The 9,653-nt window shown below is 42.0% G+C and overlaps 1 long non-coding RNA gene across 1 annotated transcript; it reads left to right on the forward strand.

Moving 5' to 3' along the window:
* Positions 1-494: 494 nt before the first annotated feature.
* LOC117348324 lies at positions 495-1,538 on the forward strand. The gene is made up of 2 exons (XR_004536964.1): positions 495-527; positions 1,428-1,538. It is a non-coding gene; the product is annotated as an uncharacterized LOC117348324 (long non-coding RNA).
* The last annotated feature ends 8,115 nt before the right edge of the window (positions 1,539-9,653 follow it).

The following is a 9,653-nucleotide window of genomic DNA, read 5'->3' on the forward strand; positions in this document are numbered from 1 at the left end:
TCTTGCTCTTGTCTCTCCCCCTTATCCAGTTCCATTTCTTGCGGTTTGGGAGTTTTTGCTTTTTTTTGTGATTTTTCATCTCCCATTGTTTTTCGGGTTGTGCTATTTTTCTGCACAAATAACATGCATCGCCAGTAAAAAAAAAATGCTCCCATCACTATATTTCTTTTACCATAGTGTCAGAGCTTTGCGCATCCTGCCCTATGTTAGGTGGGCTAGGCATGCCAATCTAGGAGTCTAACTTTAGGCATCTTTTATAGAATCAGGGCTCCTGTGCTTCAACATAATTCTTATTTTTATCACAGAGTGAGCTTGCTGGGGGGGAGGGGAAGAGTGTGGGTGTTTCTGTGGTAATCGGTCACTAATGCTGTTAATGCAGTTATTAATGCTGTGTGTAGTAAAAATGTACTTATGATGTTCAGTATAATTTTATCTGTGACTTTAGTGTTTGATTGCTGTCTTGATTGTTTGTATCATTTTATTTGTAGGTTTTTGTAATCCGCAGAGATGTTTGCGATTTGCGGAATGTAAGTGTTTTAAAGTAAAATAAATAAAATAAAAATAATCTTTTTCAATGGTCACGTCTAATTTTGCAATTTATGAATAGTCAATAGCACAGAAAGTCAAAAATTGGCCATTTAATTGCTGCGGGAAAAAAAATGGCCTTAGTGTGGGAATGACCCATGTAAGAGGTGGGCAAATCCCACTTTTTAGCACTGCTTTGTAAAATAGTCCTAAAAATTGAAGATTACAATGTCCAGCTGCAGATTTCTTGGTTGAAGTGGCCAAAAAGCCGGGAATGACTCATCTGGGCTCCTTTTACTAAGGGCTCCTTTTATCAAGGTGCGCGACGGGGGTTAGCGCGTCGGACATTTCATCACGCAGCCTACAATCCTAACGCCTCGTCAATGGAGGCGTTAGGTACTAGCGCGGCAGGCGGTTTAACGCGTGGTAGTCCACGTGTTAAATTGCTACCGCGCCTTTGTAAAAGGACCCCTAAGGTGCGCTAGTGCATCTTAGCGCGCGCTAAATGCTAATGTGCCCATTATATCCTATGGACGCATAGCCACGCATTACCATTTAGCACGCGCTAAGACGCACTAGCATGCCTTCGTAAAAGGACCCCTAAATAGTCACTTAAGCTCCAATATATAAACTTGGGGCTCCTTTTACGAAGCCACGTTAGCGGTTTAACGCGCACCAAACTGCCAGCCGCGCTAGACGATAATGCCAGCATTGAGCTGGCGTTAGTTCTAGCCGCGTAGCGTGGGTTTAGCGCATGCTAAAAAGCTGCGTGCGCTAAAACCGCTAACGCAGCTTGGTAAAAGGAGCCCAAGGACTGTGACTGGGCATTATCTTTTGACCTGATGCAATCTCATGTTTGTGAGACCATGAATTCACCTTCGTCCTGTTTTCTTTATTACCAGCCGACCCATAAACATTCCAAGGGCAGGTCACTAAACACAGAAGAGTGGTGCATAGATATACCCTATATACGGCAACTGCAAGAAAAAGAAAAGCACTCAAGAAAAAAAATGGAAAAAAAAAATTGCAAGGACATGAAAAACTCTAGTATCTGAAGAAAAGCAAAAAAGAATAAATCAGATTTGGAGCTATGCAAAGCCCATAAAGCAATCGATTTTCAGAAGCCACGTCCCATTATGTTATCTGTCAATTTATTGGGGTTTCTAAGCCATTTCTTTTTATGTAGAATGTATCGGAGTCTGTGAGCTGGCATTGGCCTGAGAGTATAAAACTGACAGGATGCAGTAACCGAGTGTGAAAACCGTCAGCAAACCAGCAGCCTGTGAAATTAACATGATATCCAACGCGTCAATGTTTATTTACTGGAAGGGTCGGAAATATGAGCTGGGAGGGAGGGGGGGTGGGGAGGAGCCCGAGGGGTTGGTGTGAACGAGATGAGTTCAGGGATCTGAAAATCTGCTTTGCCAATCTCCAAGCCTTTAGGGATACTTTGAGCTAGACTTGGTTTTATGCTTCTGACCCTAAGCATTCTGATATTGTATTGCACCGATTTCGTGCAAATAGAATGCTGGATGACAAAGCTCCAAGTGTTATCATTAATGCTTATTAAAATCATATATACTGCCCAACTGGCCTCAAGGTCACTTCTAGGTGGTTTACAAAACGTCCATAATTCAAACCACATTTTCTAAAAGCATGCAACCTAAATCTAGGATGAAAAACAAACAAACACGATACCATGTACAGAACACCCCTCCCATGTCAAAGCAATGGGAACAGCCAAATAGTCATCAGTTTACGAAACCTCCTATAAATTCAACTCTATCCTGATTTCTCTTGGCAGACTGTTCCATCATGGTGGTCCTGTCACTGAACAAGAAGGGAAGGGTGTTTTCTTTTTTGCGACGGCTGTTTGCATTTAGTGAGCCCCGACGTCGCCAAAATCTTGCTGCTACTCTACATTTTTTGTGACTTTTTAAATTTTCCTTTCTTACCATGGACCCCTGACGAAGGTTTGTCCGAAACACGGACCGTGTCGGGTCCCTTGATTGGTAAAAGGGTTTGCATATAATCATTTTGTCACAATAAATTTTGCCTACGTCTTGTACAGATCTGCAGTTTTGTTTTGTTTGGTCCTGTCACTGAAAACATGTGTTATGTAAGCCAAAGGCAGTGGAACACTTTTTTTTGTTTTTTTGGGGGGAGGGGGATAAAATCTCCGCCTTAGACCCTGCCTAAGCTCCACCCCAGACCCTGCCCCCATAATAATAGTACTAAATGTAATGTCATTCCTTCCACTCATTCTTTAAATACACACAATATAATTTTATAATCTTTTTTTTCCTTCCAACCTCCGCCAGTATGGCTATTCTTATGTTCTTATCTTTTTCAATTAACCTTTATAACGTTTATTTTCATGCATTATTTTATTGAAAGAGGCTGCATTGCTTCTTTTGTTTGTTTGTTTTCGTCTGTACTGGTAATGCCCTTAGTTAATCCCTAAATCTTGAGACATGTCTCTCACGTTTCCCTTCAGAAATCCTACCATTACATAAATACACTCATTAAAGCAGTCCAGCACTAAGCTGAGGATCTGAGATGAATGAGAGAAGGGAGGCTTTCACTATGTTTTCCACTTAATAGCTCTTTGAGACTCTGGTCTCTCATATGCCCTTAATTGGCTTTTGGCACCATTGTAAACCTTGCTGATCTGGAACGTTTTGCTCAGATCATTAGGTACACAGAAGCTCCTTCCAACTAGAGTGTGATATGGGGACAAAGATTCTTCTCAAGCCCCTCCACATCCCCGCAGTGAAGCACATTTTTCATCCCCCGTCCCCATATTTTTCATTCCTGTCCACTCACTGTCCCCAAAGTCTTAATTTTCTTCCCTTCATCTCCTCACTCAAAGTAGAAAGATGATTTTATACAATTTTATGAGCATCAGGTATTTCAAATAAACATTTTAAGCTAGACCCTCACCAAGGGGTCACAAATTAGAAATAAAAATAAGTAGACAAAAATTGAACTGGGAATCCCAAAATGTTAAACTCGGCAAGTAACACTGGAGAAAAACAGAAATGCATTTCCTTTTCTGTTGAACACAATACAAAGATATTTCCTATACATATTTCCTAAAGCTAACATACTGTATTTCGGTCAATAAATTCAAAATAAAATGCTTTTTTATATCTTTATTGGCTGGAGATTTATTTTTCCAACAAGTTGGTTCCAGTTTCTCTTTTTTCTGCTTTCCTGTCTTCTGAATTTCTTCCTCTCTTCCACCCTCATGTGCAACATGTCTTCCGCTCTCACACAGTTCACCATCTCTCTCTCTCATTCTCTCCCTTGCTACAAAGGGAGTGGGAAGAGAGAGAGAGAGAGAAGGGAGATTCTGGGCACATCTCTCCCATCCCCTCTATGGCCAAATCCAAAATCTATCCCTCTCTCATCCCCTGGCTCCTGTACAGTATCTTTTGCCCCTTCTCACCAGCTCTGTGCCCAATATTTCTCCTTCTATCAACCCTCTCCAACACCATGCTGCATCTGTTCCCATCTTCCCTCCACCACCATGTCCAACATTTTTCCTTCTTGCATCCCTTTCCATGTCCCACCCTTCCCTCTCCACCATAACATCCAATATTTCTCCATCCCTCCTCTCCACCACTATCATGTCCAACAATTCTTCCTCTTTCTTGCTTTTCCCATGTTCATCATCTTTCTCTCCCTCCTGCTCCATGTACCTTTCTCTTCTCTCCCCCACTGGCACCATCTCTCTTTCCCTCCCTTCCTAACCCCCCAGCCTATGCAGCATCTATCCTTCCCTACCCCTCCGCTTGTGCATCTGTCCTTCCCTGACTTCCCAGCCCATGAGCATCTATCCTTCCATGCTTTCCAAACCCTTCCAGCCCATGCAGTATTTGTCCTGCCATGCCTTCCCAACCCCTCTCCCAGCCCATGTAGCATCTGTTCTTCCCTGCCTTCCCAACCCCCTCCCAGCCCATGAGCATCTGTCCTTCCCTACCTTCCCAACTCCTTCCCAGCCCTTGCAGTATCTGTCCTTCCCTGCCTCCCCAGGCCTGTCTCAGCATCTGTTCTTCCCTACCTTCCCAGACAAATCCCAGCCCGTGCAGCATGTGACCTTTCCTGTGTTCCCAACCTCCTCTCATCTGTGCAGCACCTGTCCTTCCCTGTCTTCCCAACCCCCTCCCAGCCCATGCAGCATCTGTCATGCCCTGTCTTCCCAACCCCCTTCCAGCCCATTTGACATCTGTCCTTCCCTATCTTCCCAACTCCCCAGCCCATGCAGCAAATGTTTTTCCCGCCCTTCCCAACCTCAGTTCCCCTCCCAGCAGGATCCTGTGGCAAAACCTCTCTCTCCAGCTCCAGATTCCCCACACCTACCTCCTCCCTGGCTGCTGTAATTTTAAATCTTTGGGCAACTGGCAGCGGCAACAAGGTGAGTCTACTGCCATTGACCTGTCCTAGAAGCCTTCATTCTGCAGTGGCTTCCTGTTCCCGCGTAAGTGGGACACTGCAGAATGAAGGCCTCTGGGAAAGGCTGATGGCATCAGGCTCACCTCTTTGTTGCTGCCAGCTGCCCAAAGATTTAAAATTACAGCAGCCAGGGAGGAGGTAGGTGGGAGAGCCATAACTGACTCTTCTAACTTCTGACTGTGACCCCCTCCCCCCCCCCCCCATTCTGGTGCCTGTGATCTAAATCTGGTTTGAGTGCTCTGGTGAATCCAGAAATTGAGCCATTTAAAACATGCTTTAGTTGAAGACCTGACAGCATTTTTGGTGGCTGTATGTTTAGCCAGGTAAATCTCTGAATTTCAGACTCTTTCCTACAGGGATCCAAACTTGTCATTCATGACAATTTAATTTACTTTGCATACAGTTCCGTAGTAGTTTCCCCTTTCCACGTTACTCAGTCTATCTGCCTTCTGGCTTTTTCTGTGAGTAAGAAATTGGGCATCCCTTGTATCTTTTCACAAGCTGGATGTTTGTAAGATACTTCTCCATTATTTCAAAGATTAGATACCCATTTTGGAAGTAGGTCTATCTTTTCACTTTATTTGGGGGTCCATGTAAGAACAAGGAAGCATCCAAGTCATCCTTATCTATAGGTCGACAGTTGGTTCTGTGCATGGATAGACTGCAGGCTCACTTTAGAAGAGCTCAAACTATGTCTTTGGAAGAGTTCAGTGTGACAGCAACAAGCAACTTCAAATCATTTCGAAAAGAAAACAAAACCCTGCTATTCAAAAAATTTATCCAGTTATCTTAATTCTCCCCTTGTCCTTCCCCCTCCCTTCATAAATTCCCCCTCAAATTGCTACTCATCTTGCACTTTCTCCTCAAAGACTCAACTATGAAACCAGTCCCCTAAATTGTAATTTCCCTGTAAATGTCCAGTTTTCTTCTGATTTCTTCTCATCTTGTAATTTCTCCTATGTTCGCCACCCATCTTGTAATTTCTCTTCTAAGATTCTATTATGTAACCAGCCCCCTAGAGTGTAATTTTCCTGGAAATGTCCAGTTATCTTCTGATGTAATCTGCCTAGAACTGCAAGGTACAGGCGGAATAGAAAACACTAATGTAATGTAATGTAATATCTTCCCTATATTCTTTTGTTAAGCATTACAGTACAGGTTGAACATATGTGCTGGGGAAGAGGGTAACTTTGGAAGGGCATTTTTACAGAGGGATTTTGTCTTCCTCCCACCTGGGGTCCTGAAGCTTTGGTATGTCCCATCAGACTAGCAGGATGATAGAAGTTTGGGGGGTTTTTACCTGCTAATTTCCTTTCCTTGATTGTTGCTAGACCAGTCTAATTCCCATCCAAGAACACTGCAGCTTTTGAAACTTTTTCTACTCATTTGCTCCTCTGTTGTTTTGTTGATAGTCCTTGATTCTTCAATTTATCCTGGAAGAGAGATGTGTGGTTGATTTTGAATTGCAGTTTTCTGCAATGTTTTTGTTAATAGTATTTTGGACTGTTCCAGGGCTCCACCACTTCTTGTATGGTGATACTGATGTTTATTTTAGTAGCTCTATTTCAGTTTTGGGTGTTTGAAAGCCAAAATGTGGACAACCAAAACTGCTGTATGTCCATATGGCAAGAGGGTGCAGTCTGGGCATGTTTTGGGTTGGACTAGGGAGGGATCAAAAGCTGAATATCCAATTCTGATTGCAGAAAGGGAAGGGATATTCACATTCAAAAGGATGGAGGTCCAGATGTGGAACTGATCCTTGGCATGTCTAGGTTACAGAAAGGAGGTCCGATTGAATGGCTCTCCACTGAATGGAGTCGAAGTCACAGTAGATATTTTAAAAAAACAAACTAACAGCAGGACACGGACTAGAAACCTCAGGGTCTCTGTCCTGGTTCTCAGCATTACGTTACTCCTTAGATATTTATTTAATTCATTTTCTATCCCCTAACCCCAAAGAGCTCAGAACATAATTACAGTACAAGTTTATGATACAATATGTGTGCAATACCCCCATGTGAATCCTTGATGACGTGTCTCAGCGATGTAGTGACCTAATGATGAACTATGAGGTGATGAAATCTAATCTAATCTAGTCTTCGGTTTATATACCAGGTCATGTCACCAAACCATTGAGAACAGGGGTGTCCAACCTTGGCTTTTGCAGTTGAGTTTTCAGGATTTCCACAATGAATATCACACTGTTTTTATACTATGGATGATCCTCTGCTGCAACACAGATGTCCCAGTCCTTTGGTTTGCCTTGTTCATAGTCTGGACATTTCAGTTTATAAAATAGATGCTCATGTTGGCATAGTCAGAACTTGGATGTCCGTTTCTCAGTATTTTAGAACAAACTGTATGTCAGCAGATACTTTTCTAAAATACATAAGAATAGCCTTACTGGGTCAGACCAATGGACCATGTAGACCAGTAGCCTATCCAGGTCACTAGTACTGGCATAAACCCAAACAGTAGCAACATTTCATGCTACCGATCCAGGGCAAGCAGTGGCTTCCCCCATGTCAATAACAGACTATGGACTTTTCCTGTAGGAATTTGTCCATGGACATCTATATCTGATGTACAGACTTGGATGTCCATATTCTGAGTTGGGTGTCCTTTCCAAAATTCCACTCAATGATTACTTGGTTTTGCAAAGCACTGAAGATTTGGCTATGGAAACAGGCATACTCATATGATTAAAGGTTAGGTTGAGTAGAAGAGGTTTATAGGTTTTTATGTTAGGATTAGTGATGTGTTAGAAGGCAGAAGGAATGGGTGAGTTGAAGACTGTTTTTGCCTTTATCTAAATATTGAAGACCATGTTGATCGTTTTTATTTTATTTCCCATAAAACCACTCTACCTGGATTTCAGTTGTGATTTAAAAAGTTTCTTTAAGCCAAACAATTTCTGATAACAGTGTGATCCAATTTTAACCATGTGGTTTCCGATCATTAGGGACAGTCTAGGTTTTAAACTGATGTACCACTGAATTTTGGGACTTGTAGCCTTGTACAAAATCTTAAAACGGTCATAACAAATCCCATAATTCACCAGGACAGACAGTGGAAAACAACCCAGACTGGTTGAACCTGTCTCTAATAACCAGAAACCATCTGGAAATGCTGTTGCAGTAGTGAGAACAGCAGTTAAATGAACAGCACAGAAGGACGCCTGGAGAAACCAGAGATAATAAAGAAGGAACGGTGAACGCCCAGTGCTCCCTGGATAGCACCAGGAAGTGGGTAAAAAGGTTTTTAATCGACTGCGTCAATAAGGAAAAGCTTCTTAATTAAAGGAAATGATGCATTTGCTCTCTAATGATCATACAGTTCAGGCACTTGCGCAGTATCTGAACTGAATAAAACTTTGTGTAAAACGATTTTAATTTGCTCAGAGCAGCAGTCCATGTTGGCTGAGATTTCCTTCAGCTGCTTAGAACTCTTCCCCTGTGTACAGAGTACCATAATGTGGCAATATCTATGCTTAGCTAAAAAAATAACTTTAGGAAAATGCCCCAGTAACTTCCATGCTTTGTTCTGTAGAGTGCATGCCAATTAGAGGGTAAACAGTGGGATACCCTTAATGGATTTTCTTTCTAAATTAGCTCTTATGTCTTTACCCAAGAACTCTTCCAGGTCTTCCTTTTCACACATCTACACATTTATTCTACTTGGATTTGCTTCCGAGACAGCAGAAAGCAACATCACCTATTTAGTGTTTCACACAGGAAAGCGTAAAGATGTTGTTTTTATGCAGTTCTGGCAACACAGACAGCAGCATTAAAGTCACTAACCATGAGATAAGTGGCTTTTTACTTGCTTTTTTCTGCACGGGACATGTATCTAAAGTTGTAAGTGAAGTTATTGAACAAGTTCCAACAAGTATGCAATGTTAACGACATGTTTTTGCCCGCTGCTGAAACATCAGCAGGAGTATTTATTTATTTATTAATAATTGGTGTTAAAATTGTAAAAAGTTAAAAAAAAAAAAAGATTAAATTATCTAACAAGTAGAAAGATGAGAAAGAAATAAGGCTGATACTACAGTCACAGTAAATGTGAAGGTTTTTTGATCAATGAAAGATACCTACCACCGCTATATAACGATAGGAGAATAATACCCCCCTCTTCTATGAAACCGCGCTAACGGTTTTTAGCACAGAGAGCTACTCTGAATGACCCACGCTGCTCCTGACACTCATAGGAACTCAATGAGTCTCGGGAGCAGCACGGGCCATTTAGCGCGGCTCTCTGCGCTAAAAAACGCTAGCACGGTTTCGTAGAAGAGGGGGTATATGTTCCTTGGTGTGGTGCTCTGAGATCTTTTCCTTCACTTTGGCATTTGAATAATTTGACCTAGTGAGGACTTTGTAGAAGGGAGAGGCCAACACTAAACCGGACATCTTCTCCCATTGCTATTATGACTTCTTTATCCTTTGCCCGTATGTCTCAAAGTAAGCAGACCAACTACACCCAAGGAGCAGCTGGTATTTGGAATGGCCATACATGTGCTTGAACCACAAACAAAGACAAACTACCCCACCAGACTATCATCAAGATTAACATCAAAAATGGAGCGGGTATATAAGTCTTAACAAAGCATTGGGAATTATGTTCAAATAGATCTCGAAAAAAAATATTTTTCTTTAATGTCACAACTTCAG

The sequence above is a fragment of the Geotrypetes seraphini genome, chromosome 14 (assembly GCF_902459505.1).
Source record: "Geotrypetes seraphini chromosome 14, aGeoSer1.1, whole genome shotgun sequence".
Classification (NCBI taxonomy): domain Eukaryota; kingdom Metazoa; phylum Chordata; class Amphibia; order Gymnophiona; family Dermophiidae; genus Geotrypetes; species Geotrypetes seraphini.